The following is a 14,921-nucleotide window of genomic DNA, read 5'->3' on the forward strand; positions in this document are numbered from 1 at the left end:
CTTTGTAGGTGAAGACAGCTTTTTCTTTGCCCAGCTAAACAATTCCAGCTCTCAATCCCTCCTTGTATGCCATGTGTTCCAACCACTGATCTTCTTGGTGGCTTCTGCTGGACTTTCCTCAGTTTGTCACTCTCATACTGGGGAACCCAAAACTAGCCATAGTACTCTGGATATGTTCTCATGATAGCTGAGTTGGGGAGAATCACCACTTTTCTCAGCTGACTGGCTACACTGATGTTGATGCAGCCCTGAAAGTGCATACCCCTTATGACAGCAAGGACATGCTGCAGATAGTGATGTTCAATGCATTGCCCATCAGGGCACTCTATCCTTTTCTGCAGAGATGCTCCTCAGAGGGTTGTTCCTCAGACTGTGCTGTTGCATAGAGTTGTTTCAGTCCTAAGCCTTTGTTCTGCTCTTACTGAGCCTGTAATTTCCTGGATCCCCCTCCTTACTCTTTCTAATTGAGTGTAACATTGCCTTTTTCCAGCCACTCGGTCCCTCCAGCAATCATTGCAATCTTTCAAAAACAGCAGAAAGCAGTCTCAAAATGACATCAGCTCCTGCAGTATACTTGGACACATCTCAGCTGTTTCTATGGCTTTATATATGTCCAGTTTGCTCAAGTAGTTCCTGGTACTATTGTCCTCTGTTGTGCTTTCCCTCACTCCTCAAACTCTATTGTTAGGCACAAAGATGTGCTACGATGAGAGCAGACTTACCAATAAAGACTGAGCAAAGAAAATACAGAGTGACTCAGTCTTCTGTATTTTTTGTCACTGTGTCATCAACCCCCTTCAGCACAAGACAAGCATTTTCCTTGGCCTGCCTTTTGCTGCTGATGTGCTTACAGAAGCTCTCCTTGTTGCCTTTCACATCTCTTGGCAGACTGAACTCCAGCTGAGTTGTGGGCCTATTCTAACTCCATCCCTGCTCACTCAGGAAATGTCTCTATAGTTCTTTTAGACAATCTATCTCTGCTTCTTTCTTCTTTGTACTTCCTTTTTGTGTTTGAGCTGAGTCTGTATTTCCCTGTTTATCCATGCTGGTCTTCTGCTACAGCTGCTCAAGTCCCTGCACATTGGGGTGGGCCATTTTTGCACTATGAGGAGGTTACCTGTGAAGACAGAATCATAGAATAGTTTGGGTGGGAAGGGACCTTTAAAGGTCATCTAGTCCAGCCCACCCTGCAATGAGCAGGGACATCTTCGACTAGATCAGATTGCTCAGAGCCTCGTCCAGCCTGACCTTGAACGTTTCCAGGGATGGGGCATCGACCACCTCTTTAGGCAACCTGTGCCAGTGTTTTACCACCCTCATTGTGAAAAATTTCTTCCTTATATCTAGTCTGAATCTCCCCTTTTTTAGTTTAAAACCATTACCCCTTGCCCTATTGCAACAGGCCCTACTAAAAAGTCTGTCCTCATCTTTCTTATAAGTTAAGTACTGGAAGGCTGCTATAAGTTCTCCCTGGACCCTTCTCTTCTCCAGGCTGAACAACCCCAACTTTCTCAGCCTGTCTTCATAGGAGAGGTGCTCCAGCGCTCTGACCATTTTTGTGGCCTCCTCTGGACCCGCTCCAACAGGTCCATGTCTCTCCTGTGCTGAGGACCCCAGAGCTGGACGGAGAACTGCAGGTGAGGTCTCATGAGAGCAGAGTCGAGGGGCAGAATCCCCTCCCTCGACCTGATGGCCACACTTCTTTCGATGCAGTCCAGGATACGGTTGGCTTTCTGGGCTGTGAGCGCACGTTGCCAACTCATGTTCAGCTCTTCATCCACCAGTACCCCAAGTCCTTCTCCTCAGGGCTGCTCTCAATCCCTTCATCCCCAAGCCTGTATTGATACTGGGGATTGCCCTGACCCAGGTGCAAGACCTTGCACTTGGCCTTGTTGAACCTCATGAGATCAGCCAGGATTCCTGGGCTTTTTTGCCCTTCAGGGCAGTTTCCTATGGGATCCTGCCTAACAGTTTTCTGAAAAACTGTAGTTTGATGTCCTGAAGGTCTTTATTTTGCTACTCACCTTCTCCAGTTCTCTCAGGGTTTTAAATGCTATGATATCAAGGTCACTGCAGCCAAGTATCACATACCTGAATAGCGTTACGTTCATTACATTACATCCCTGAATAAGTATTACATTCATGAGTAGCAGATCAGATCCCATTTCTTTCCCATGCCACATGCAGTTGTGTGCAGTAAAAGCTACTCCATTCAACACACCAGCAGCTGTGTCAAAACTATCTGGAAATTTCTGGGATTGCTTGTGTCCTGCTGTGTGACCCTCCTAGCAAATATGGTTAAAGTCTTCCATAAGAACCAAGACTAGTCACCAGGAGATTTCAAGGAGGCTTCATTGATTGTCTCCTTTTGATCAGGCTGTCTCTAGCAGATGTGTGACATCCTTTTTTTTTGTGACCTCCCTTCTGATCCTGACCCATAAGACCTCAACAAGCCTTATGGCCTGTTTCTTTGCAGAATTCCATATGTGTTATCCATGCACATGCTGTCCATCCATCCATGTTCCACATGTGCGTCCATCCATCCATGTTCCACATGTGCATCCATCCTTGTATCCATCCACCACCACACTCTACCACCACACTCTGGTTTTACAAGGTATCCTGCTGATGACTGCATAGTTGTGCAGTTGTGCACAAACTTTTAGAAAAACCTCCTATTTTCCCCTGCATATGTTGACATGCCCTTGAGATGGGCCTACAGTTTCTTACAGGGCATTTTCTTTGTCTAAATTACCAGATTATTGTCATATAATGTTCTGGTGGTAAATGAGTATTGTATTTTAAACTATTTTCCACTTGTTTTCATGCCTTTCATTATTCTCTCCTTCAGAATACATTCTTAAGAAGTTGGAGTTAAAGGCCTTTAGTTGTATGGATCACTTTTGTTCTCCTAACTTAAGCTATTAAACTTGCTGTTTTCCAGTCATATGGTACCTTTCTGCCTTGAAAGGTTTGTTATGATCCTTGTGCCTGGATTACACTGCCATATGAAGGAGCCATATGGTGTCACAATCTGTGAACTGGATGAAGACCACTGGATCGTGTCACATAGCTTTGTTGTGGTTTAAGCCCAGCTGGCAGCAAAGCACCACGTAGCTGCTTGTTCACTCCTCCCCCCCTGTGGGATGGGGAGGAGAAAATATAACGAAGAGCTCATGGGTCAACACAAGGACAGGGAGGGATCACTCACCAATTATGGTCAAGGGCAAAAAACAGACTCGACTTGGGGAAAGAAAAAAACAAAAACAATTTAATTTGTTACCAAGCAAATCAAAACAAGATAATGAGAAGTAAACCCAAATCTTAAAAACACCTTCCCCCCACCCCTCCCTTCTTCATGGGCTTAACTTTTTACTCCTGATTTTCTCTCCCTCCTCCCCCCAAGCGGCGCAGGGGGATGGGGAATGGGGGTTTGGGTCAGCTGTTCACACATTGTCTCTGCTTCTCATTCCTCCTCAGGGGGAGGACTCCTCACTTGTCCCCTGCTCCACCGTGGGGTCCCTCCCACAGGACACAGTTCTCCAAGAACTTCTCCAGCATGGGTCCTTCCCATGGGCTGTACTTCTTCACAGACTGCTCCAGCGTGGGTTCCTTCCCCGGGCTGCAGTCCTTCAGGCACAGCCTGCTCCAGCGCGGGCTTTCCCATGGAGTCCCGGCCATCTTGTGGGGCATCCATCCCCCTGCTCCGCCGTGGGCTCCTCTCTCCCCGGGCTGCAGGTGGGCGTCTGCTCCCCCACTCCCCTCCCTGGGCTGAGGGGGACAGCCTGCCGCCTCACCGCAGGCAGCGGGGGCACCAGCCTCCTCCCCCACTCCTTCTCCCCTCCTTCCTCACTGACCTCGGTATCTGCAGAGGGGTTCCTCTCACATCCCAATCCCCCTACTCACTGCAGGTTCCCCTTCTTAACTCTGCTCTCCCAAACGTGCTACCACTGGCACTGATGGGCTCGGCCTGGGCCAGAGGCGGATCCGACTTGGAGCCAGGGAAGCTTCTAGCATCTAGGAGCTTCTGCAGCCCCTGCCCTGCTACCAAAATCCCACCGCACAAACCCAAAACAAGCTTGCATACCAGCTTCTAGTCACTGGTAACATAAAAGTGAAAAGGTCTAATCTGCTGTCAGTACTTCAAGACATACAGTTTGTTCTTAGTACTGCTTTACGTCCCAGTTCATTTTAGCTGATAAAAGTGAAATTTGTGTGGAAGAAACTGAAATTATTCAGTTGCATTATATTTGTATTCTGTGGTTGGTACCTTTTCTAATGTTACTGTATCTGTGATATATAGATCTATCACAACATGTGCTACTGTGCTCCAAATTTCAAGACTTAAAAAAAATGATGAATGTAGACATTAGAATTCTCGTGGGCTTGGCCATCAATATTTCAGCTTAGGTAAACAGGAGCTTTGCCTAATTTATTGGTTCTCATTATATCTGGCATATAGAAGCTGAATTCCCCTCTGCTTGGGAAATTCCCTGTCTGCCTGGAAAATGACCTTTTCTGCTCTGCACATCAGTCTAGCAGAAGGGACACAGTTGGTTAATATTGTAGAAAAATGACTTCACTTGTCACCAACTAAATTGTCATGATTTTGACCCATTTTTAAATTAGTTAACATTTGCTTCCTTTCTCATGTTTCATGCATAATTCATTTGGATTCTCACTATACTTGCACCATGCTTCCAGAGTGGGGATGTTTTGTATAGTAACTCTTAAGAGCAACAGTAACACAACATTTGTCAAAGTGTCATAGTGAACAATGAAACCTCATTATATGTCACTCAGAGAGTTGAATGAAAAGTGATGCTACATCTAGGCAATTTTATACCTAAATCATGGAAGGTGAAAGACGGAAAACAAGTTTTCATTGCTTTGATTGTATTCCAGTTTGATTTGTTCTCTGAGAGCTCTCACATAAGTCAACGTTAATATTCTTGGTCTTGATCCTGCTCTGCTGGAATTACTGGGAATTTCACCAGTGATTTCACTGGGAACAGAAATAAAATCCAAGTGAATGAAATTACTCACATGTAAGAGTTTGCAAGATAAGATCCTCTAGGGCAGAGGCTGTCAGTTTTGTTTGTGCTGCACAGCACTGAAGATATTCTTCATTCTAGACTAAAAAAAAAAAAAAAAAGAGTTGAATACTACATACCATACCACATTGTTATACTGCAATCCCCCCAAAACAAGGGTTCATTAGTCCAATGGGAAAAGCAGGTAGTATGAAAATTCAGTTTGACTACTGAAGCGTACACTGGAAGTTATAATTTCTAATTCCAAAAAAGATACTGAACATTTGCACCCTATCTTTGGACAAATGTTTTTTTCTGTGCCTCTTTCCTTTTCATCTTGTCTAACTACCTGGATATATGGCTTTTTCTTATGGATGGGATTCTTTGCTACTATGATGATGAAGTGTCTCTACCCACCAATCCTGAAGACAAAGAAAAATAATTTCATCCATGTATTGATTATATCTTAAGTATTCAGAGTCCATAGAGTAACACCTCTTTTCTCAAAGTTAAAATTTCTTCACATCCCATCAAATCCAGATCTTCAACAGAAAAATAAGCAGAATCAAATGTTCACCATCAACATACAACATTCAGTAACTGTCCTGGTTTCAGCTGGGATAGAGTTAACTGTCTTCCTAGTAGCTGGTACAGTGCTATGTGTTGAGTTCAGTAGGAGAAGAATGTTGATAACACACTGATGTTTTCAGTTGTTGCTAAGTAATGTTTAGTGTCAAGTCAAGGATTTTTCAGCTTCTCATGCCCAGCTAGCAAGAATGCTGGAGGGGCACAAGAAGTTGGCACAGGACACAGGCAGGGCACCTGACCCAAACTGGCCAATGGTGTATTCCATACCATGGGACATTCCATCCAGTATAGGAACTGGGAAGTGGGGGCAGGGAATCGCCGCTCAGGGACTAGCTGGGTGTTGATCGGCGGGTGGTGAGCAATTGCCCTGCGCATCATTTGTACATTCCAATCCTTTTATTATTGCTGTTGTCATCTTATTAGTGTTATCACTATCATTATTAGTTTCTTCTTTTCTGTTCTATTAAACCGTTCTTATCTCAGCCCGCGGGTTTTGCTTCTTTTTCCCGAATTTCTCCCCCATCCCACTGGGTGGGGGGGGATTGAGTGAGCGGCTGCGTGGTAGTTGCTAGGTGGGGTGAAACCACAACAGTCCTTTTTGCAGGCAATATAAACTAGACTTTCTTAAGCAGAGAATATTGTCACCCTGGAGTGAAAGAACAGAAGAAGCAGCAATGTTCACTAGGTTTACCTGTCACTTTACCCAAAACCCATCTTTCCCTAGAGCACAAGTTACTTCTATGGGTGTCGGGTGAATCAAGGCTTCCCGGCAGCATGAATTGTCTCTGTCTAGAAATTTCATTAGAAAAGTTTTATGTGATCAAAGACACTAAAAAAACAGGAGTTAATCCAAGGATGACAATGTAAAAACATAAGCATAAGCTTTGCCATGTCGATATACAGCCACACTGTCAGTCATTGTCAAAATTATAGAGCGTAGCAGCATTTCACATCTTTTCCTGTCAAAATGTTCCCTCTGACAAAGGTCAGTGCCTTCATGACATAAATCTGTTATCCTATTATTGTCGTAAGTATCATGAGAAGAAAGGAGTGGAGTCAAATGTTTGGAACAGATAGAGTCAATGCAACTTAATTCAGGAAAGGACCATATTTCCCTTTTCCCTTTGTCAGGCTGCCAGCCATCAGCATGAGCGTTCCCTCTCACAATCTGTTTGTGTTCCAGTGAGTAATAGCTTTTTACTGGCCTGGAAAATGACTATCCCATTACTAGCAAAGTACATTCATGGGATCAAGTGCCTTTTGAACAGTTAAGTACATTGTGCCCTTTAAATAGACAAGACAGCTTCAGATGAAACCTTTAAAACTATGACCAATCTGTTGGAAAATTAAAAATATTGTAAATCCAGTGCTGAAATCAGGCATATTTATGAGCTACTCAAATATACAGCCACTTAAAATAATTTGTTACTCTGTGGAATTTATGAGGGTTTTTTTTCTCTACAAGAACCAACATCTCCAATAAGTCATGTACATTTGTAATAGATGGAAACCAAGGAAAATAATAATATCTGGCATAAATTATGTCAAATTGCTCACAGCAGTGTTTTGTTTCATATCTATTTTAAAAGATCCCAAATCATCATAAAAATTGTGAGCATGACTCTCTTCCCAGTAACACCAAGGTGAACTGGTAGTAAACACAACTGAAATCAGTAAATGCACATGAATGTAAGGCTGCAGTAAAGAGTAGGACCATTGAGCCTACTGGTTATAAGCATAGGTTCATTAGAACATATATAAACATGCATAAACATGTCAGAAAGTGGAGATGATAGATATGAAGTTTTCTGGGTGGGACTGGCCTGTTTCTTACAATCAACAAGAAGACTGGGCTAAGTCTGCTGCATCCCAAATCTGATTCATAAATTGTATTCACATGATCCATGTGAATGTGACTTCAGAATTTATTGTGACATAGTAATTATAATGTTATAGCCATGCTGACATCAAACTTAAGGAAATGGGGGAGGACAGGGACCTGGAGTTTACACTCAAGTGTAAATTGCAGAGTAAATTCTACTGTAGAGTTTGAAGGATCTGATTATTCAGTCAAAGAATACAGAATTGCAGTATTGGAGGATTGATTGGACTATTTTTCATCTCTTACTGGTTAACTCTGTGATCTACACTAAATTACTTTTTTTCTCTGTTGAAAATCAAACAAAAGCTTTGCAGTTTTCATATATAAAACACCTGCTGATCCCTCCTTCTGAGTGAATGGACCTCCAGGATTTACAATTCTAATAACAGGAATTTTAAAAAGGAATGATAGAAAAAGTGTATTGTTTGCTTGTTGGTTTGACAGCCTTCTATTTTTCTTTAGAATCTGAAAATGGAAAAATACAGAATCTAAAAAACCAAACAAAAAATGCAACCAGCCTTAGATAAAATAGAGAAAACATGGTCAATCCCATATTTGCTCCCTAGAGAAATTAATTTAGAGCTTCTTTCCCATTCACATCTGTTTCAAATACCTCAGTCCTGGTCTTGCCTTCTCCTGCAGTTAATATAACTGGAGAAACTTTCCTGGTGAATGTCGCATCAATTTGCAGCTTTCATAAAACCTAATGCCTGTACTTTCCCCACAACTTCCTTCCTCAAGATATTTTATGGGTTCCAGCTGTAGCTCTGATGTCCTCTTTGCTCACGTTCCCTTTAAGTACTGTTTTTCTGTGGTGTAGCTGGCAGAAGTCAGTGTTTCAATACACTTGCAAACAATCTGGAAGTGAGAAGTAGGCATTACAAGCTTGCATAGGAAGCTACAGCATGTCATCAGAGAAATCTTTTGACTGGGGTCTTTAGCTCTGCAAGAAGGTGCTGGTAGGGTAGTTCAGAATGGTGCAATTAAAGCAAAATGAGGTGCAAAAGGGGAAGCAGGAACTTAGATCTGAAACAAGGAGATTTATCTCTGTGGGCAGCAAATTTGAGAAGAAGGTTAAGACTGAACTTTGTATTTGGCTGTTAGTTACCAGGAAAAATATATTCTAAAAGGGTCTTAAAATGGGTGCTGTAACTTAGATGCTTATTCTGTAATAACTGGGGTGGGAAGTACAATTGCGTTGAAATACAGGTTGCATTTATGGACCCATGCTCTCAGTCTTTTAGGACATATCTGCATAAGGAAATGGAAAGTAAATAAGTGATAATTCAGCTTCTTACTTTTAGGCTTTTTCATCCATCCCAGAACAATTAGTGATGCATGTCTGAGTCATTGAAAAGAACCCCCCAAACCTGTCCTTATAATACTTCCTTGGGTCATTTTATCATAGAAAAACAGAGGCCAAGGTATCTGAGTGAGAAGTTCTCTGATCAAAACTGAAGGAACTTGTCAGAGAGCAGGGGCAGGGCTTAAAGCACACTAATTTTTACTTTTCTGTGAAGTCAGACGTGAGGCCTCTTTCCTAACTTTTGATGGCCACTTCTGGTTTAGGAGGTATCTTGTAGCAATGAGTTTTAGAAGCTCAGTAAGAATCTTATGAAGAAGTAAGTGTTTCTTAACTAGCTGTACATTTTCTTTCCTTCAATTCTATTCAGTTTCTCCTTGCTCTTATATTATGACTAAAAACTGAGTAGTAATGCCAACAATCTGATCTTTTCATCACTCTTGGACTTATACGCCTTTTTTTTTTACTGATTGTCTTAAAATTGCATGAAGAACAGTAAGATAATATAATTATTTTTAATACTTTTAAATTAAATCAATAGTAATTTTTATTTTAGCCTCTAAGAATCTGAAATTTTTAGTTTCATTAGTCTCAGGCCTTCATTAAATATGAAAAGAAAATAACAATAACCCTCAGGAATGACGAAAAAAGCTGTGGAGCTAAAAAAAAATCTTCCAGAAATCCAGAGAGAAGGTTCAGCTATTGTTTTGAAATTAGTTGTCCTATTACTCATATCATAAAAAATAAGATCAGAAAGCATTTCAATCATTATTAATTTCCTCTATCATTTCTGATGCAATATATAGGCAAGTTTCATATACTGATCAGACCTGGGACAGGAAAATGAGTATTAGCAGCAAATATGTTTACATGTTCATCTACAGTTGGGGTCAACCAAAGTCTGGGAGGAGGATGTGTATCTTGATGTGTTGCTGGCATATAAAGTTCTCACCAGACTGGCTATCTTCATATATTCCACAGTCACAGTTTTGATCAGTCTTTATTTATATATATATGTTTGTTTGTTTTTTCCTTAGGAAGTGGGCTGCATTTTCACAGGATTTATTCAGACATCCTGTTGGCTTTGTTAAGGTAAGAATACTAGATGTGGAGTACGTTTATTTTAAAAACATCTGTCATCAACTTTGATGTACAACTGAGTATAAAATCAGTTAAGAATTAATTGTTTAGGGATGATGTTGGAGATTTTGGTGTGTGGGGGAGGCAGGTTGTGTCAGAGGGAACAAATGTTGTCAAATGAAAGGAGTGGATAAAACTATTCATTTTATGCTTTAATGTGGTACAATCAGGTCAACTGTTTTTGGAGGTGTGAGTCACTGTTACATGCGCGAGCTGCATGGCTTCTGCACCAAGCGTCAGGGTATCTGTACTCTGTGCGCCCACCGAGTATGAGAGGGAAGGACAGGGTTTCTATACCCACCACCCATTTATATTTTGATAGCTGCTCCGTTCCTGTTGTCTTGACCAGGATTGTTGGTGCTCACCAGAGTCAGGCCATGCAGTTGTGAAAGAGCTGCTCAGCTGGTGATTTCAATGGTTAAAGAGAGAAAAAAGTAGAAAACAATGTGTTTCTTTTTTCTTTTTCTTGTTTCCCTTAAAACCAGCTGCTCTCCCTTCTTCCCTAATAGCCTTGATATCAGTTTGGTTGCAACTTAAGAGTGCTAGACTCCTTTTGAATTGCATATGGATTTGTCCCAGGTTCCTCTGGAAATCATCACTCTAAACTTTTGCTAGTTTTGCCGTCTCACATATGGGGAAATCTTTGTAATGGTTTGGCAACCTGGCACCAGTGTCTGGTGTGTGCTACCTTGGGCAATCTACCTGTGTTTTTTGATAGACAGCATTGCTATAATACTAATGTCAGCTAATTTAAAAGAGATATGGATTCCCATGTGTGATATTTTCAGTGGTGGCTAGATTAAAGATGACATTAGATATATTTCTAGACATGAAAGGAGACAAATGGTCAAGATTTTCAACCTTTCTCAACAAAATACAAAAGCCAAAGTTCAAATCTGAATGCCTGTTTATAATTAGCAACAAGTGGTTTAAACTCAAGGGGTTTTACAGTTCATTCCCACCAATGAAATGGCTGCAACAAGAATGCTGCATATTATTAGAAGTCAATGAAATATTTTGCAGTGAAACAAGACAGGCTTCCACTCTCTACCCCACAGTCCTGCATGAATGTAGCAAGAAAGGGACTAATATAATTTGCTTACCTGTTAATTACTCTTATTATTTTCTGTTATTTCATGTTTGTACTGAAATTATTTGGAAGTCTTGAACCTGGCTGGAGCCAATGAATGAATTTCACACAGGCAGAAAGGTGTGTAACTACAGTCTTTTCCCATAGAAAGCTGGTACTGTCATTCCCAAGGAGTCAGGAAGAGGGGTTGAACAGATTACCTCTTACAATGCAAAAGAAATCAAACAGAAACCCAAGACTGGTTTAAACATTAAGACAATATTTTAAAATACACATTTTTACTTTCATCTTTCTAGTTTGCTTTGTTCAGGTTTTTTTAATTATAATCTATGTTATAATAAAAAATGAGGTTTTCATAGGACTTCTGGAGCCACAGATTTTTAGAAAAAATGCAAAGAGGTGTGAGCAATGCAATAAAATTGAGAATATTTAATAGACAGATTTAAAACCTAACTTCACATATACTTATCCTGGAATGAAAGACTTCTATTTATTTATTACCTATGCCTTATCCCTAGTTACCAAAGTCTCCACAATGTTATTGAAATCCCCCTTCCTCCCCCCCAAGATGTTACACATTTGATAAAACAATATAATATAAAGGGAGGGAGGCTTCCTGTGTTCCATATTTTCTTCTATTAATTGGCATGCTTTTTTTTCTTTTATGATGCATTCCAGACATGTTTTGCATTAAGTCATTGCTTATGACCTTGGATACAATTGCTCAACTCTTTTTGTTGTTTGTTTATTTCTCCATCATCCACCCAATAGAAGAGCCATTGAGAAAAATGTGTAACATCCCTGACATTTAGAAACTTCAGTAGAAAAAGCATGTGCTGTAGCTACCCACTCTGTGAACATATGTGGAGCAGTTTGTGTGTGGTATGTAGTGTCAAGAATGAAATCCTTGTGTTTGACTACTGCATATGCAAGAGATGCAAGATTCTGTGGAACAGACTTCTAAGAGTGGCAAATTGTATGGGTGTGATTGTCACTATGGCCTTTCTAATGTAAATCCCCTAAACATGATGGGATACTGTTTGGAGCTTTTACAACTGGAGTCTATCTATCTCGCATGTCCAGTCTTTGCTGCCTCGGCCTGTCCTGTTTACAGCAGACTTGTGGCTGCTCTGACATATGCTGCTAACATCAAGTCTTTAAGGAGCTTGCACTTGCAGATCTGAGCTCCACCATGTTCCTCACACATCCTACACAAAATACCCCCAGTAGAAAACAGACGGAATCAGCATTATCAGTTTTCTTCAGTACAAATGTGTCTAAATCCAGCTACTTTACACTTTCTGATCAGAACAAAGAGAATGAATTGGAATCTGGCCTGAGGATGTTTAATATTACATGAATTCAAGTTGTGCAAAGAGGCTCAAAGAATCCCTTTGTGAACTGATACCACGAGACTACAACCAATTGTACGATCTCAGGTACCCTACGATGCCATACATATGCAAGGGATCTCTAGCCTGACAGAAGGGTGGTTGATGCTCAGCACTGTGATATTATCTTCTCTTTATTAATCTCCACAGGTTGATTTTGGCACAATCTGCTCTGCACCCTGAGATCTTTATGGCTGGGAAAGAGTTTGGTTTGCCTTGCAAAACTCACTGAAGGCATCTCAGACTTCCCAAGCAGAGGGCAAGCCACTGGGATAACTTTGAAAGACCAAGCTGGAAAGAGACAGTGTTTCCTAGCAGGATCTATCCAACTGTTTATCAGTGCAATCAAATCAGGGCAAAACACTGGTATTCACTCAGAATGGGAGAGAGCCATCTGCTGAATCCTCTGGGTTGCTTCCTCCTTTCTTGCTGACCTGACCATGGGTATTTCAGAAGTTGAGTTTAATAATATACCTCTATTAAGCTGTAAGCCACACTTAATTGCTGCCCAACCAAAGAATTGGGAACTTAGCATTTTGTTAAATATCCCTTTCAGATCATTTACTTTATTCAAAAGCTTCCTTTCCTCAGTATGCTCATTCTCTGCAAACAGAAGACCATCATCACCTGTTCTCTACTTGTTTGCATGCTGATAGCTCTTCTCCTCTCATAAATTCCATTAATTAATGAATAGTCAGCGGGGAATTGTCTCCTCAGGCTCATTAAAGAAATGGACACTAAAATGATATGAAAGCAGCTGCCTCCTTTCTGTCATTCCCTTCTGACGGCTACTGCTTTCCTCATCAGTGCTAAATTATAACACTGCTTTGATTAGCAGTCCAGTTACTTGCTGCAGCTGCATTTGGAGATGGAAATCTTAACTACACAGTCATGTTTAATTGATATTCTCATCAAACTGTTAACATTGTAAAAAAACGCAGCACTTCAATACATCAAGCTTGTGTACGTATATTAAATCCTGCTGGAAGTTTTTTTGACCTTGTAGGCAGATTGAAAAGACGTGTTGTTTCTTGAAGCTTTCTAATAAGCCGCTGATTATTAGCTAAGTTCATTTGGGAACCGGAGGTAAAATTTGTAAAAAATCTCAGGCCAGAGGTCATCCTAAAGAGAAACATCTTTGATCACCATTCTGGTGCCTAATGTGGATGCTTATTTCTATGCTGAAAAATTTAGAAATTATTTATTTTATAGCAGAGGATGAGATCTTCTGAATTTCACCTAAGGATTTCTAATTAAAAACTATTGCGCATCAAAAGAGTAAAGCTGTGTTGGACAGATAATCTACATCATGGCAGGTGTAAATTAGCACAGATTGGAAGATGTTCTAACTCATACAAGAAGGGTGGTTGGGACAGACCTGCCTATATACACATTTGTATTTAACCTGTGCCAGACTCATTCTAACTGATTCCTCATTATTGAAACCTTGTTCATAGACCAAACCACATCAGGACAGGCCCCTGTACTCTGAGGATGCTGACCCTCTACTACCATGGTCTTTAAACAGGAGATGTCTTGCAGTTTTTAGGTGACATATCAAGAAGTGTTGCTAACTGCCTCTTAGTGGTTGGTACTTCACCTCAGATTAAATCAGGTCATTTACTGTGACTAAGTGGGAGATTAGCCACAGGGCAAGGGGGAAAGTCTTTGGTCTGGTGCTGACTTGTGGTGCTGAAACTCATGTTCAAGTTCAGCCCAAAAGAGAGAGGAAGAGATCATTTGCCATTGGGTATACTAGAAAACATCCAAAATCAGGATTATCAAGAGCGAAACCTCTTTGTCTCCCTGTTCATGAATTTGCATTTCAGGACTGGATTTGAACTTTCATTATCAAATGTAATCACTTTTTGATGACAAAACAAAACTTTCAAATTCAAATGTGTTACCTTATTTATACAAATAAAGAATCCTTGCCTGACCTTGAAAACTGCTTAACTTCACTTAACTTGCATTAGATGTTCCAAATTTTGTTCAGGGTGAATCTAGAGTTTCTGATTAATCTACAGTGAATTGGGAAATTAAAATCCTGATTTTATTTCATACCAGGATGAATATTTGAAGGCAATCTCCCAGTTGTCTCCATTTGCTGCATTGTTGGAACATCATCTGTTCCCATTCTGCTGTACTCCTCAGTGTGGAGCACTTGGGCACAGCCTCAAGTGTCTAACTATGAGATCTGGTCTAGATTCAATCTGTTTATGGTAGCACTTTTGCTTCTACTTTTGGAGCTTCAATAGCTAAAAAATGGGTTGATTTTTACTAAGTTTGATGTGTGATCCTAATGTTACAGAGACCAGTGGGTTCAGAAAAACCCTAGGTGAGACACTTTTCTTGTTCATCAAACAGGAGACCTAGGCTCTTGCTGTAAACATTTTAAATCATCCTGCTGTGAAGAATCTCAGCTTTTCTACTCTGTTTGGACTTAGCAGAGAAATCTGGCCTTTAAACAGAGGCAGACAGATTCTGAAAAAGT

The 14,921-nt window shown here is 40.7% G+C and overlaps 1 long non-coding RNA gene across 1 annotated transcript in view; it reads left to right on the forward strand.

The window, feature by feature from the left end:
* The first annotated feature begins 9,840 nt into the window (after positions 1–9,840).
* LOC142041400 (uncharacterized) overlaps positions 9,841–14,921 on the forward strand; it is a 342,669-nt gene continuing 337,588 nt past the window's right edge. The window contains exon 1 of the long non-coding RNA XR_012653466.1: positions 9,841–9,898. This is a non-coding gene — a long non-coding RNA (uncharacterized LOC142041400). The remainder of the gene's footprint in view (positions 9,899–14,921) is intronic.

This window comes from Buteo buteo, chromosome 18 (assembly GCF_964188355.1).
Source record: "Buteo buteo chromosome 18, bButBut1.hap1.1, whole genome shotgun sequence".
Classification (NCBI taxonomy): domain Eukaryota; kingdom Metazoa; phylum Chordata; class Aves; order Accipitriformes; family Accipitridae; genus Buteo; species Buteo buteo.